Source organism: Falco biarmicus, chromosome 2 (assembly GCF_023638135.1).
Source record: "Falco biarmicus isolate bFalBia1 chromosome 2, bFalBia1.pri, whole genome shotgun sequence".
Classification (NCBI taxonomy): Eukaryota; Metazoa; Chordata; class Aves; order Falconiformes; family Falconidae; genus Falco; species Falco biarmicus.
In genome coordinates this window covers 81,158,656-81,167,613 of record NC_079289.1, presented here as the reverse complement: position 1 = coordinate 81,167,613, position 8,958 = coordinate 81,158,656, and the positions used below count along the sequence as shown (strand labels likewise).

The window sequence follows — 8,958 nt, the reverse complement described above, 5'->3', positions numbered from 1 at the left end:
GCCTATCCCCAGCTCTTCCAGTTTATTTTTGCTTTTAGGTTTTTAATTCAGTCCATCTGAAGATAAACTGCAAGGAGTAACAAATGCCCAACTTACTCTGAGCAAGCACAGAATTAAAGACGACTGCTGACACCTTAGAACAAACAATCTCAACTCCCTTGTATAGGCACTAAACTTCATGTATCAACATGGTATAATGAGGACTGGTACAGTCTTCAAAGAAAACTAACTTTTTTTTCCTTCGGGAAGTTATTAGGCCCAAGAAAAGAATTCATCCTCCTCAACACATTTTCTTCACCAATAATTTGGTTATGCATCTGGAGTGGCATATGGTCAGCATTTTCTTTAGGGTACTGCAATTTGTCTTCATTTTACATACTAATAACCAAAGATACATCTATTCCCATATTGTGTCTTTAGCATAAGCTGAGTGCAGGTCTGGGAAGGAGCACTAGAACAAGGAAGGCTTGCAAGGATGCAGGTCAAGATCCCTCCCCAGCCTTCAGGGACTAGGCTTTGTGTTTTTCTAAGCAAGAGGTGATGCTTTTGCACTGAAAGCCCACACCTACATACATTTTTAGTATGTATAGCAGCTCACAGTTACACTACACACTATGAAAAAAATACAACCTCTTACTACATCTGAATCTGTCACTTGGTAATTTTACTTGATCCCCTCTGGGTCTTGTACTACGAAAGGCAGTTAATGAGCACTCCCTGTTCATTTTTTCCATTACGCTCCTATACAGATTGTTATCATTTTCATCTTTAGCTATTTCTTTGCCAGGCTGAAGATTCTCAATCTATTTAATTGCTCTTTATCATCATTGCCACCCATTTCCAGTTCTATTATCCCTCCTTTTCCTCCCCTCACTCTTCCTTTATATATGGGGATCAGAACTGCACCCAGAGATCAAGATAAAAGCACAAGCTGTTTATACACTGGCATAGAAGACTTCTGTTATGTTGGCCATTCTTCCCTATTTTTATTTTTTTCCTGACCAGTCCTAAGCACAACCAATGCTTCAATTTACCATGGTAAGCAGTCTACACCGTCACTTCCTTTGGTGCTAGTAGTTAACAGTCTCAATAACAGCAGGATTGTTCTCTCCTACATGCATTACTTCATAGTATCAGCAGCAAGCTTCATCCCCAGTTACTAAAAATCACAAGATGCCTCTTTGGCTCTTCATAATTAGCTTTCATTTTTGCTACCCTAATTAAGTTAGAATCACTCCGCACTCACTCTTCCAGATCACCAATACATACACCGACTAGCGTTAAACCTAGCACAGATGGTACGCAACGCCACCGGTGATGTCCGCCCCCCTGCGAAAATAGGTCATTTATTCCTACCCCATCTTTTAACCAACAATCAGTCTAGAAGAGACTTTTCCTCTTATGTCAGAGCAGTTTCATTTTGGTCAGCACCTTTGGTGAGTACATCTCAAAAGACTTTCTGAAACCCAAGTGTACTGCATCAGCCAGATCACACTTACTCACAACCTCAACAGTGTTTTCAAAGAACTCTACCAGACCTGTGAGGCTGTTCTCTTTCTTGGTATTGCATTTGTCCATGAATCCCTTAGTTTTCTTCACTATATTTACCAGCAAATTGGCTGGTATAAATGCCAGTTATACTTGACTTGTTCTTTCCTATAGGCTTTCTGGAAGCCTTTTTAAAAATTGGCATCACCTTTGGCACTTACAACTTCACTGCTACCCCAGCAGTACTGTGCTGTTAAACACAATTACCTGTTCAGCAATTTTACACTGAGAGGTCCTCTAGAGCAGGGGTCTGGCGCGTGGATGAAGTGGCAGGCAGTCATCTGCAGCTGCTTGGTTTCCCCCCCAGCCCCTGGGGGGGGGGGGGGGGCACGGGGGATTCTGTAAATACAGGGGCCGGATTGAGGACCCTGGGGGGCCGTATCCTGCCCACAGGCCATAGTTTGAGGACCCCTGTTCCAGAGGATGTGGGCACATCCAGAATTTGCTGTAACTCATGTGTATAATTTTGTTCTTAAAAAAAACACAACTGTCCCAGCATCACTTCGATTTGGAACAGGTGCCTCAATAGGACCTTGTGCTTCTCTCCCCACAGAGGAGAGATTTTTGTTTGGAAATCCAAGCTCCTGCACAGTGAACTCAAGTATCTCATACCCTTCCAGCTCCAGTGCAATATTCTTTGAGCTCATTGAGATCTTAGTTATCTATCAGCCCAATGGCCCTCCCATTTCTGATGTTTTTGAAAGAATACTTATGACAAGCTTCTATGCCTTTTACAAATAACATCAGGCTTTAGCTTGTTTTACCGTACATTTAATGTTTAATTTGCCTGATTTTCACCTTTCTGGGGGGGGGAGGGGCCACACATCAGGTTTTGAAGGATATCTTTCTGTTCCTTACAGCCTGCTCAACAAAGCTAACTGTTTTTAAAATCTTTTTCAAGGGTCAGAGAAGCAGTTGTTAGGGGACATGCATTTGTTCTGAGTCTCTCCACGCTGGCTGCAAGCATTTTACTTTTTTGACTGTTCCTCCTAGCAGGCTTTCCACAGAAACCATAGTACGTTCTGATAGCTACCTTCTTTATGATAGACCTATACGGTAAATAGCTTACTTTACAACTAAGCATTCAGTCCCTCCACCTTATCTTCTAGTATTTGCATAGAAACATTGCTATTTTGGTCTGATTGCCTATTCTTCTGTTTTCCTGCCTGAACTGGACCTAACTTTTCAGGCAGTTTTTCCTTGTTTTCTACATGACCTTCATCAACTTCTTCCATATGTACAGCAATATTATGGACTTCAATCCCAGTGCCTGTGTCATCTTGCCCCACGTGCCCTTTCTGCTTGTCGTTATGCAGGGTATTGAGATTACAGTGCAGACTGATGCTGCAGAAGGCTAAGAATAAAGACCTCTATCTAGCAACTCAGGTGTTGCTTCCAGCACTATTTTAGTAGCCTTCTACATTACCAGCACTTCTCTACCCGCTTCTTAAAAGATAATCTAGGCTCCTTCTGTTGTAAGCCACCTTGGCATGTAGTTGGAGAGTTACTATATGCTCCCTTCCAGCATCATAAATCTGGTTAGTTGCACTCCACCTAGTTAAGCGGAATGCAACTCCACCAGGGGATATTCTTCTATCATCTAGAATCAACACCATGCAATGGCATTCCTAGAACAGGATAGTTGGTCATTGCCAGAGAACAACGTCTCATCTACAGAATGTAATTTCAGGATAACTTCTCCTCTAGTTTCATGTCCTCCTACGCTACGCCTTATTTCTCATAGAAGCCCAGTGGCAGCCTGCCTAGAGAGAGCAGTGGGACTACTGCCTGGAGATTTACTTTACACATTTACTAATTAACATTATTTTCCTTACACATACACTTAGCATGTTGTGACTTTCCCAAGAGTCCACTTCAGTTATAGTAATACACAGTGGACATCTTGCAGTGCTATAACTATCCCTTCAGTTTGACAGCTGTATTAATACTGTTGGGAGTAACAAAACGCTACTCCTTTCTAAGTGGAGATCTGATATCAACCTCTAGACTGATAAGCCAAAGCATCTAAGCTAAATAGCCTCACACAGACTCTGTTTTAGACTGCGCTGAGAATAAGCCTATCTGAAACCTTCACTTGGTGCCTCCTCCTCCGGAGACCGATTCAGACCATCCTCATCTTCCTAATAGACATTTTAATGGTTTTCTAAAAATCTGCCTTTGATATTGGACTGGCTCGTGCCTGTTAATGTTTCACAAAATAAATAATTTTTCAAAAAAAAAATCTTTCTCTGCCTTCCATTCAGCATTGTTAATCCATGGACCTAGCACATTCTCCAGGTTCCCACAAACCATTATCAAGACAATCCTACAGAACCATTATGGAGTGAGAAAGTTTTTCTTTTGTAAAACCCTGGTATAATTAACAGACATTTCCAGTAACTGCCAGGCAATCATGATTTATAATCTAACAGATTACAGCCATCTTTATGATAGCATGAAATGACTGTGCAAGCCCTTAAACACAGTTTTCTTAGGACAACAGAACACAACCATCCACAACTTTCAGTTCAAAACAGAAGCACGAGACAGTTTTCTGAGATGCAGCATCTGATGCACTGTTAAAGGGAGCTGTACTTAGAAACACATCCTGCATCAAATCAAAGCAGTATTCTGTATAACTCAAGAGTTGCTGATTCAAAATGGGACCTTACACATTTAGACTGCAAATTTAGATTTCTTACTATGAATTCTACTTTCAGTTACACCAAGTCTGCTATATTTTATTAGTTATAATGTACACAACTTTTCAACACAAAAGAAGTCTTGAGGGTTTCCCACACACACACTGTCACTGATGTACTTATAGGCAAGATGGTTAAATATTTGCATTTTATTGTAAAGGATAACTTTTACTATACAGTAAAAAAATTCAATACTAACTGATTCATAAAACAGGCCTGATTTTTCAGTTGATTGAAGATGGTTCTCCTTCCCTTTCCACCATCAAATCTAAAGTAACACAGCGTGGTGCAAATACATTACATACTTCGTAATCTCCAGTAATGGCAGGGAAACTCATCATAAATGCCAAATGGTATGAATCACCTTCTGAACACATAACTGCTATACATTGCAAAAGGCGCTTTAACAAGTAGTTTCTTTCATTTATGTCAATACTTCACAATTAGCACAGAGAGGTATCTGTAAATTGAACTCTTGAGCATCACACTGCTTAGCTGGCAGGGTTTTTTATTTAGTATTTTCAACACATGAAGTAAAGGAAGACCCCATGAAAATTTTGTACTAATGTGTTAGCACAAACTAATGAACTCAATGTTCAATAAAGCCACAAGCATATGTTGACTTGTACTACACAAACAGTCGAATTGACTTTACCAGGGCTATTAATGTAAGTTCTTAAAAGTATACTTAACTGTTTTGCTCAGTGAAAGATAAGAATAAAAGAACTACGCTGCTGTATAGAAATTGACGCTTATGCTGTTTTCTCCCTAGGCACATCTGAGTGGGTCCTCACTCAGAAGTAACAGGCAAAATTGGAAGAGCTCTCCCCCTTAGAACAGCCCTGAAGATCTAGATCTATCCACTTTATTTCTTTTAATTGAAGTTAAGAGCTGTGATAGAGTATCCTGAAGACCTATCCAAGGCACATGGTATTTTCAAAGCATTATGATGGCACCCACAAACCCCACTCAAGAGATCAGGGTCTTACTAACCACCAACAGATACACAGCCTCTCTACCAAGAGCTTACAGTTTCAGGGCTTGGGTGCCCACAAAGCTATACCTGAAGTATAGTTTACTGGATAGTTTTGTTTGTTTGTTGGGGGGGGGGGGGGGGGGGGCTGTTTGGATTTTGGTGGTTTGGTTGTTGGGGGTTGTTTTTTTTAAACAACAGGTATCAAAAAAACACATTTTATTTGGCATCTTGAGATTCTGGAATCCAAGCTACTATATTTTAATAGTTTATCAGTTACAGCTGGTCAGTTATACCAGATGGGATGTATGCTCTTAGCCCATTCTAACAGTGAAATAAATCATTCTTTCTGCAACTAATATTGCAGCTGGGTATAACAAGAAGTGTGCCCAAGGCCAGTTACTGCAGGGCAGCTGACAGAAGGCGACTTGGTCATCTGTTGACATTTGTGGCATAACCACGTTCTCTCAGAAGCAATCTAAAGGTTTAGACAAAAAGCCATCTTAGACTAGAAAAAGAACAGCCATATGCAAGAGTAAATATATTCATAAACACAGTAATAATTCCACTTTGACACTTCTTACCAGGATAACTTCCCACTCATCAGTTCTAAAAAATCCTGAAGCTCCAGAGCTCCGAGTTTGTCCCAGCCTCAAAGGCTTTCCAGGAATCTTGGAATTCAGACCCACGGTTTAATTTCTACAGGCTCTGCACACCGACGTAAACATACAAGAAAGGCTTTGCCTCACTCTAGCCTTGCTAATTAATGAGAAAAATTAATTACTAAGGTAATCTAGTATTTCCCTTTGCTTTGAAATATGGGAGCTAATCATGAGCTCTTATTATGTACTGCTTATTTTTACTTTTCTTAAATAGAGAAAAGTGTTGTAACTTTGTATTTTATCTTAACAATATTTAACCCTTAACAATGTATATGCATCACCGCTGGACAGTTATGTGAAATGACATCATAATTCTGTAATTCTCCTCGTGCTTTTGATTCTTCAGTACTCACAAAAGTAGTACTGGTAAGACATCCAGACAAGAAAATCCTTGTGTTTATCTAAAGTTTCTCCATTTGAAGTATATTCAGGCCTATAACTGCTGCTAGATTTATCAATATGAGATCTATTTATTTAAAGGGCAAAAAAAAACCCCCTTCATGCAACTTACTGCCGATTCTTTAATCATCAAAATAAACGGGAAAATCCCACCTCTCCTTGCATACTGCTTTCAAATTATTTTTGCTCCTTTTAGTAATCAAATATAGACTTTTCCATGACATTTTGATTAGGCTCTTACTGTGAATACATTAAGTGATAATTGATCCAAAAATACCTATGGAGCCAGGAACATCAGATTACAGCAAATACTGGGAGCACCATAGGCAGTTGTATGAATCACTTCACATACCTGTGGTTTTCCAGGTTCCTGTGCTTAGTCATGAGTACACTCTTCATTTTCTCGTACACAGAATATTATTTCTGCCAATTTTTGTTCTTGGCTTCTACACTGCCACCTGTAGTCATACAAGAGAAATTAACCATATTTTATGCTGCAAATCCTATTACCACAGTGTTTCAGCTCACTTGTTTTTTCTATACAACCATTCCAAAGCCCTTTGTAAAAGGTGTGTTAAGATACTCAGAGTTATTTGTCATTTTCCCTTTAATAAATTTCAGGAATAAAGAAAAAACCCACAATCTCAACCCAATTTAATGCAAGAGAACATTTAAAACTCTTGAAGACCGATAAGGGCTTTATGGATTTTTATGTTATCCTTGTTGCTTAGTGGACACATCATAACCTTGGCACAGCAGGGTGAATTCCAAGTGGCAATACTAAACCATCTGCACTTAATTACTTTGTAAATACAAAAACCCCTAATTTGATCGGTTCTTCCAGCTGAAAAATGAACATAGTTTTACCGAAACGTGATTTCCATGCTAGGCTTCATTAATTTATGTAGGTTTTAAGGAAATGCATGCACACACAGAAAAAGCTAGCATTTGGAAGAAGATCTTACAGAACTAAAAGCCATCTTGAAACTTCTTCATACAATGAAAACCACTCAATTTATTCCAGGCTTTCTGCACTTTGAGCAACGTGCCACAGATTCTGCCAAATGAACCGTTTACACCAAAGTAAGACCTAAACACACAGTACCCCGAGCCCTCACGTTAACCCTTTCCTGAAAATAGGAAAAAATAAAAGATTCAAGGCTTCCTGGAAAAAGCCAAGCGTTCTGGTTTTCAGAGCAGGGGTTTCACCGAATAGCGAAGTTTCGGAGTACGGGCTCTGGGGGAACAGCGGCTTTCGCGTGCACACGCGCTCCCCCGTGTTCCAGCGCAGCACTGCTCACGCCACCCCGACAGCGGCCGCCCGGGCTCCCGTTACGCCGCCCGGCCCGGCGCTCCCGGGTCACTCACGGGCAGCAACTCACTCGCGTCCCCTCGCCGCGGCCGGCGCACGGGTGACCACGGCCGCCCGGGGACCCGCGCCCCGGCGCTGCCCTACGTCAACAGCAACCGCAGCCACAACCAGAAATCTCAAACTAGAATAGAAACCTAAATTAAACGCGATTTCCCAAGAACAAGTTGCTCTTAAAAAATAAAAATGTTAATAAATAAAACCCGAAGCGCCGGTGAGGCTGCGGGCGCCCCGAAGCACACGTCCAGGTAACCCTCTCGCCCTGCCACGGCGCCGCCACCGCCGGTCACCCCCGGCCGGGGCGGCACCCGCGGGGGCCCCGCCACCCGCCAGCGGCCGCTCAGGTGCGCACCGGGCGCCGCCCCGATACCGGCGTCCGCGGCCACCCGCCGCCGCGGTTCCACAAGCACCGCACCCCCGACGCGCCTCACCCCGGCCAGCCCTCACCCCGCCAAGCCCCTGACGCTCCGCACCCCGCAGCCCCGTGAAGCCCCCCGCCCCAGCCCCACACGGGAGCCGCCAGGGGAGGTGCCTCCCGCCGGGACGGTGCCGGAGGCGGGGGGCCACCGCTAAACCGCCGGGCCGAGGGTCCGAGCTGCGGAGAGCGGGCGCTGCCCACCCACCTGCGCTCGCCGGGCTCCTCACGCCGCCGGCCGGTGCCGCAGGATGAGGCGGCAGCGGCTCCTCCTCACCAAGCGCGGCTCCCGCCCTCCCGCCCGCCGCCGCCGCCGCCGCGCAGCCCAGGGGAGCCGCGCGTCCCGGGCGCCGCCGCGCCGCCCGCCCGGGATTCCTACCGGAGGGCGGGCAGGCAGGAGGAGGCTCGTCGCTCGGCACAGCCTCCCGCTCATTCTCCGGCACCCTCCCTCCCAGGCACGTTTCTGCCGGTGCCGCCGCACGGCGCCCCAGCGGACCCGCAGCGCGCACCTTCCGCCTCCCGGCCCCCTTCCCTTTTTATCGCGGGGCCGGGGCTCCCGCCGCGCGGGGGCCAGCGCCGCCCGGCATTCGCGCCGCTGCCTGCCCACGTCCGGCCCGCCCCCGCCGCCGCCGCCGCCGCCGCGCTCGCACACGCTCGCTCGCTCCACCCGCCCGCCCCCCGCCAGCCCACCTGTCCGCGCCCCGCCGCCGCGGCCCACGCAACCGCCCGCCCACGCGCCGCCCACGCGCCCGCCGGCAGCGCCCCGCCGCCGGCCCCGGCCCCGGCTCCGGCCCCGGCCCCCCTCACCGCAGCGGCCCCGGGCGGGGGGAGCGGCGCGGCGCGGCCTCCGGCGGCGCGGGGCTCTGCGGCTCCCGCCGAAAACCGAAGGG

At 45.8% G+C, this 8,958-nt stretch overlaps 1 long non-coding RNA gene across 2 annotated transcripts; it reads right to left on the bottom strand.

Annotated features, from left to right (window-relative positions):
* Positions 1-3,912: 3,912 nt before the first annotated feature.
* LOC130145311 (uncharacterized) lies at positions 3,913-8,668 on the bottom strand. 2 transcript variants are annotated; one of them, XR_008820475.1, is made up of 3 exons: positions 8,448-8,668; positions 6,637-6,742; positions 3,913-5,701 (listed from the first exon to the last, which is right to left on the bottom strand). It is a non-coding gene; the product is annotated as an uncharacterized LOC130145311 (long non-coding RNA). The 2 variants fall into 2 exon arrangements; XR_008820476.1 differs by lacking the exon at positions 8,448-8,668 and adding an exon at positions 8,277-8,351.
* Positions 8,669-8,958: the final 290 nt, after the last annotated feature.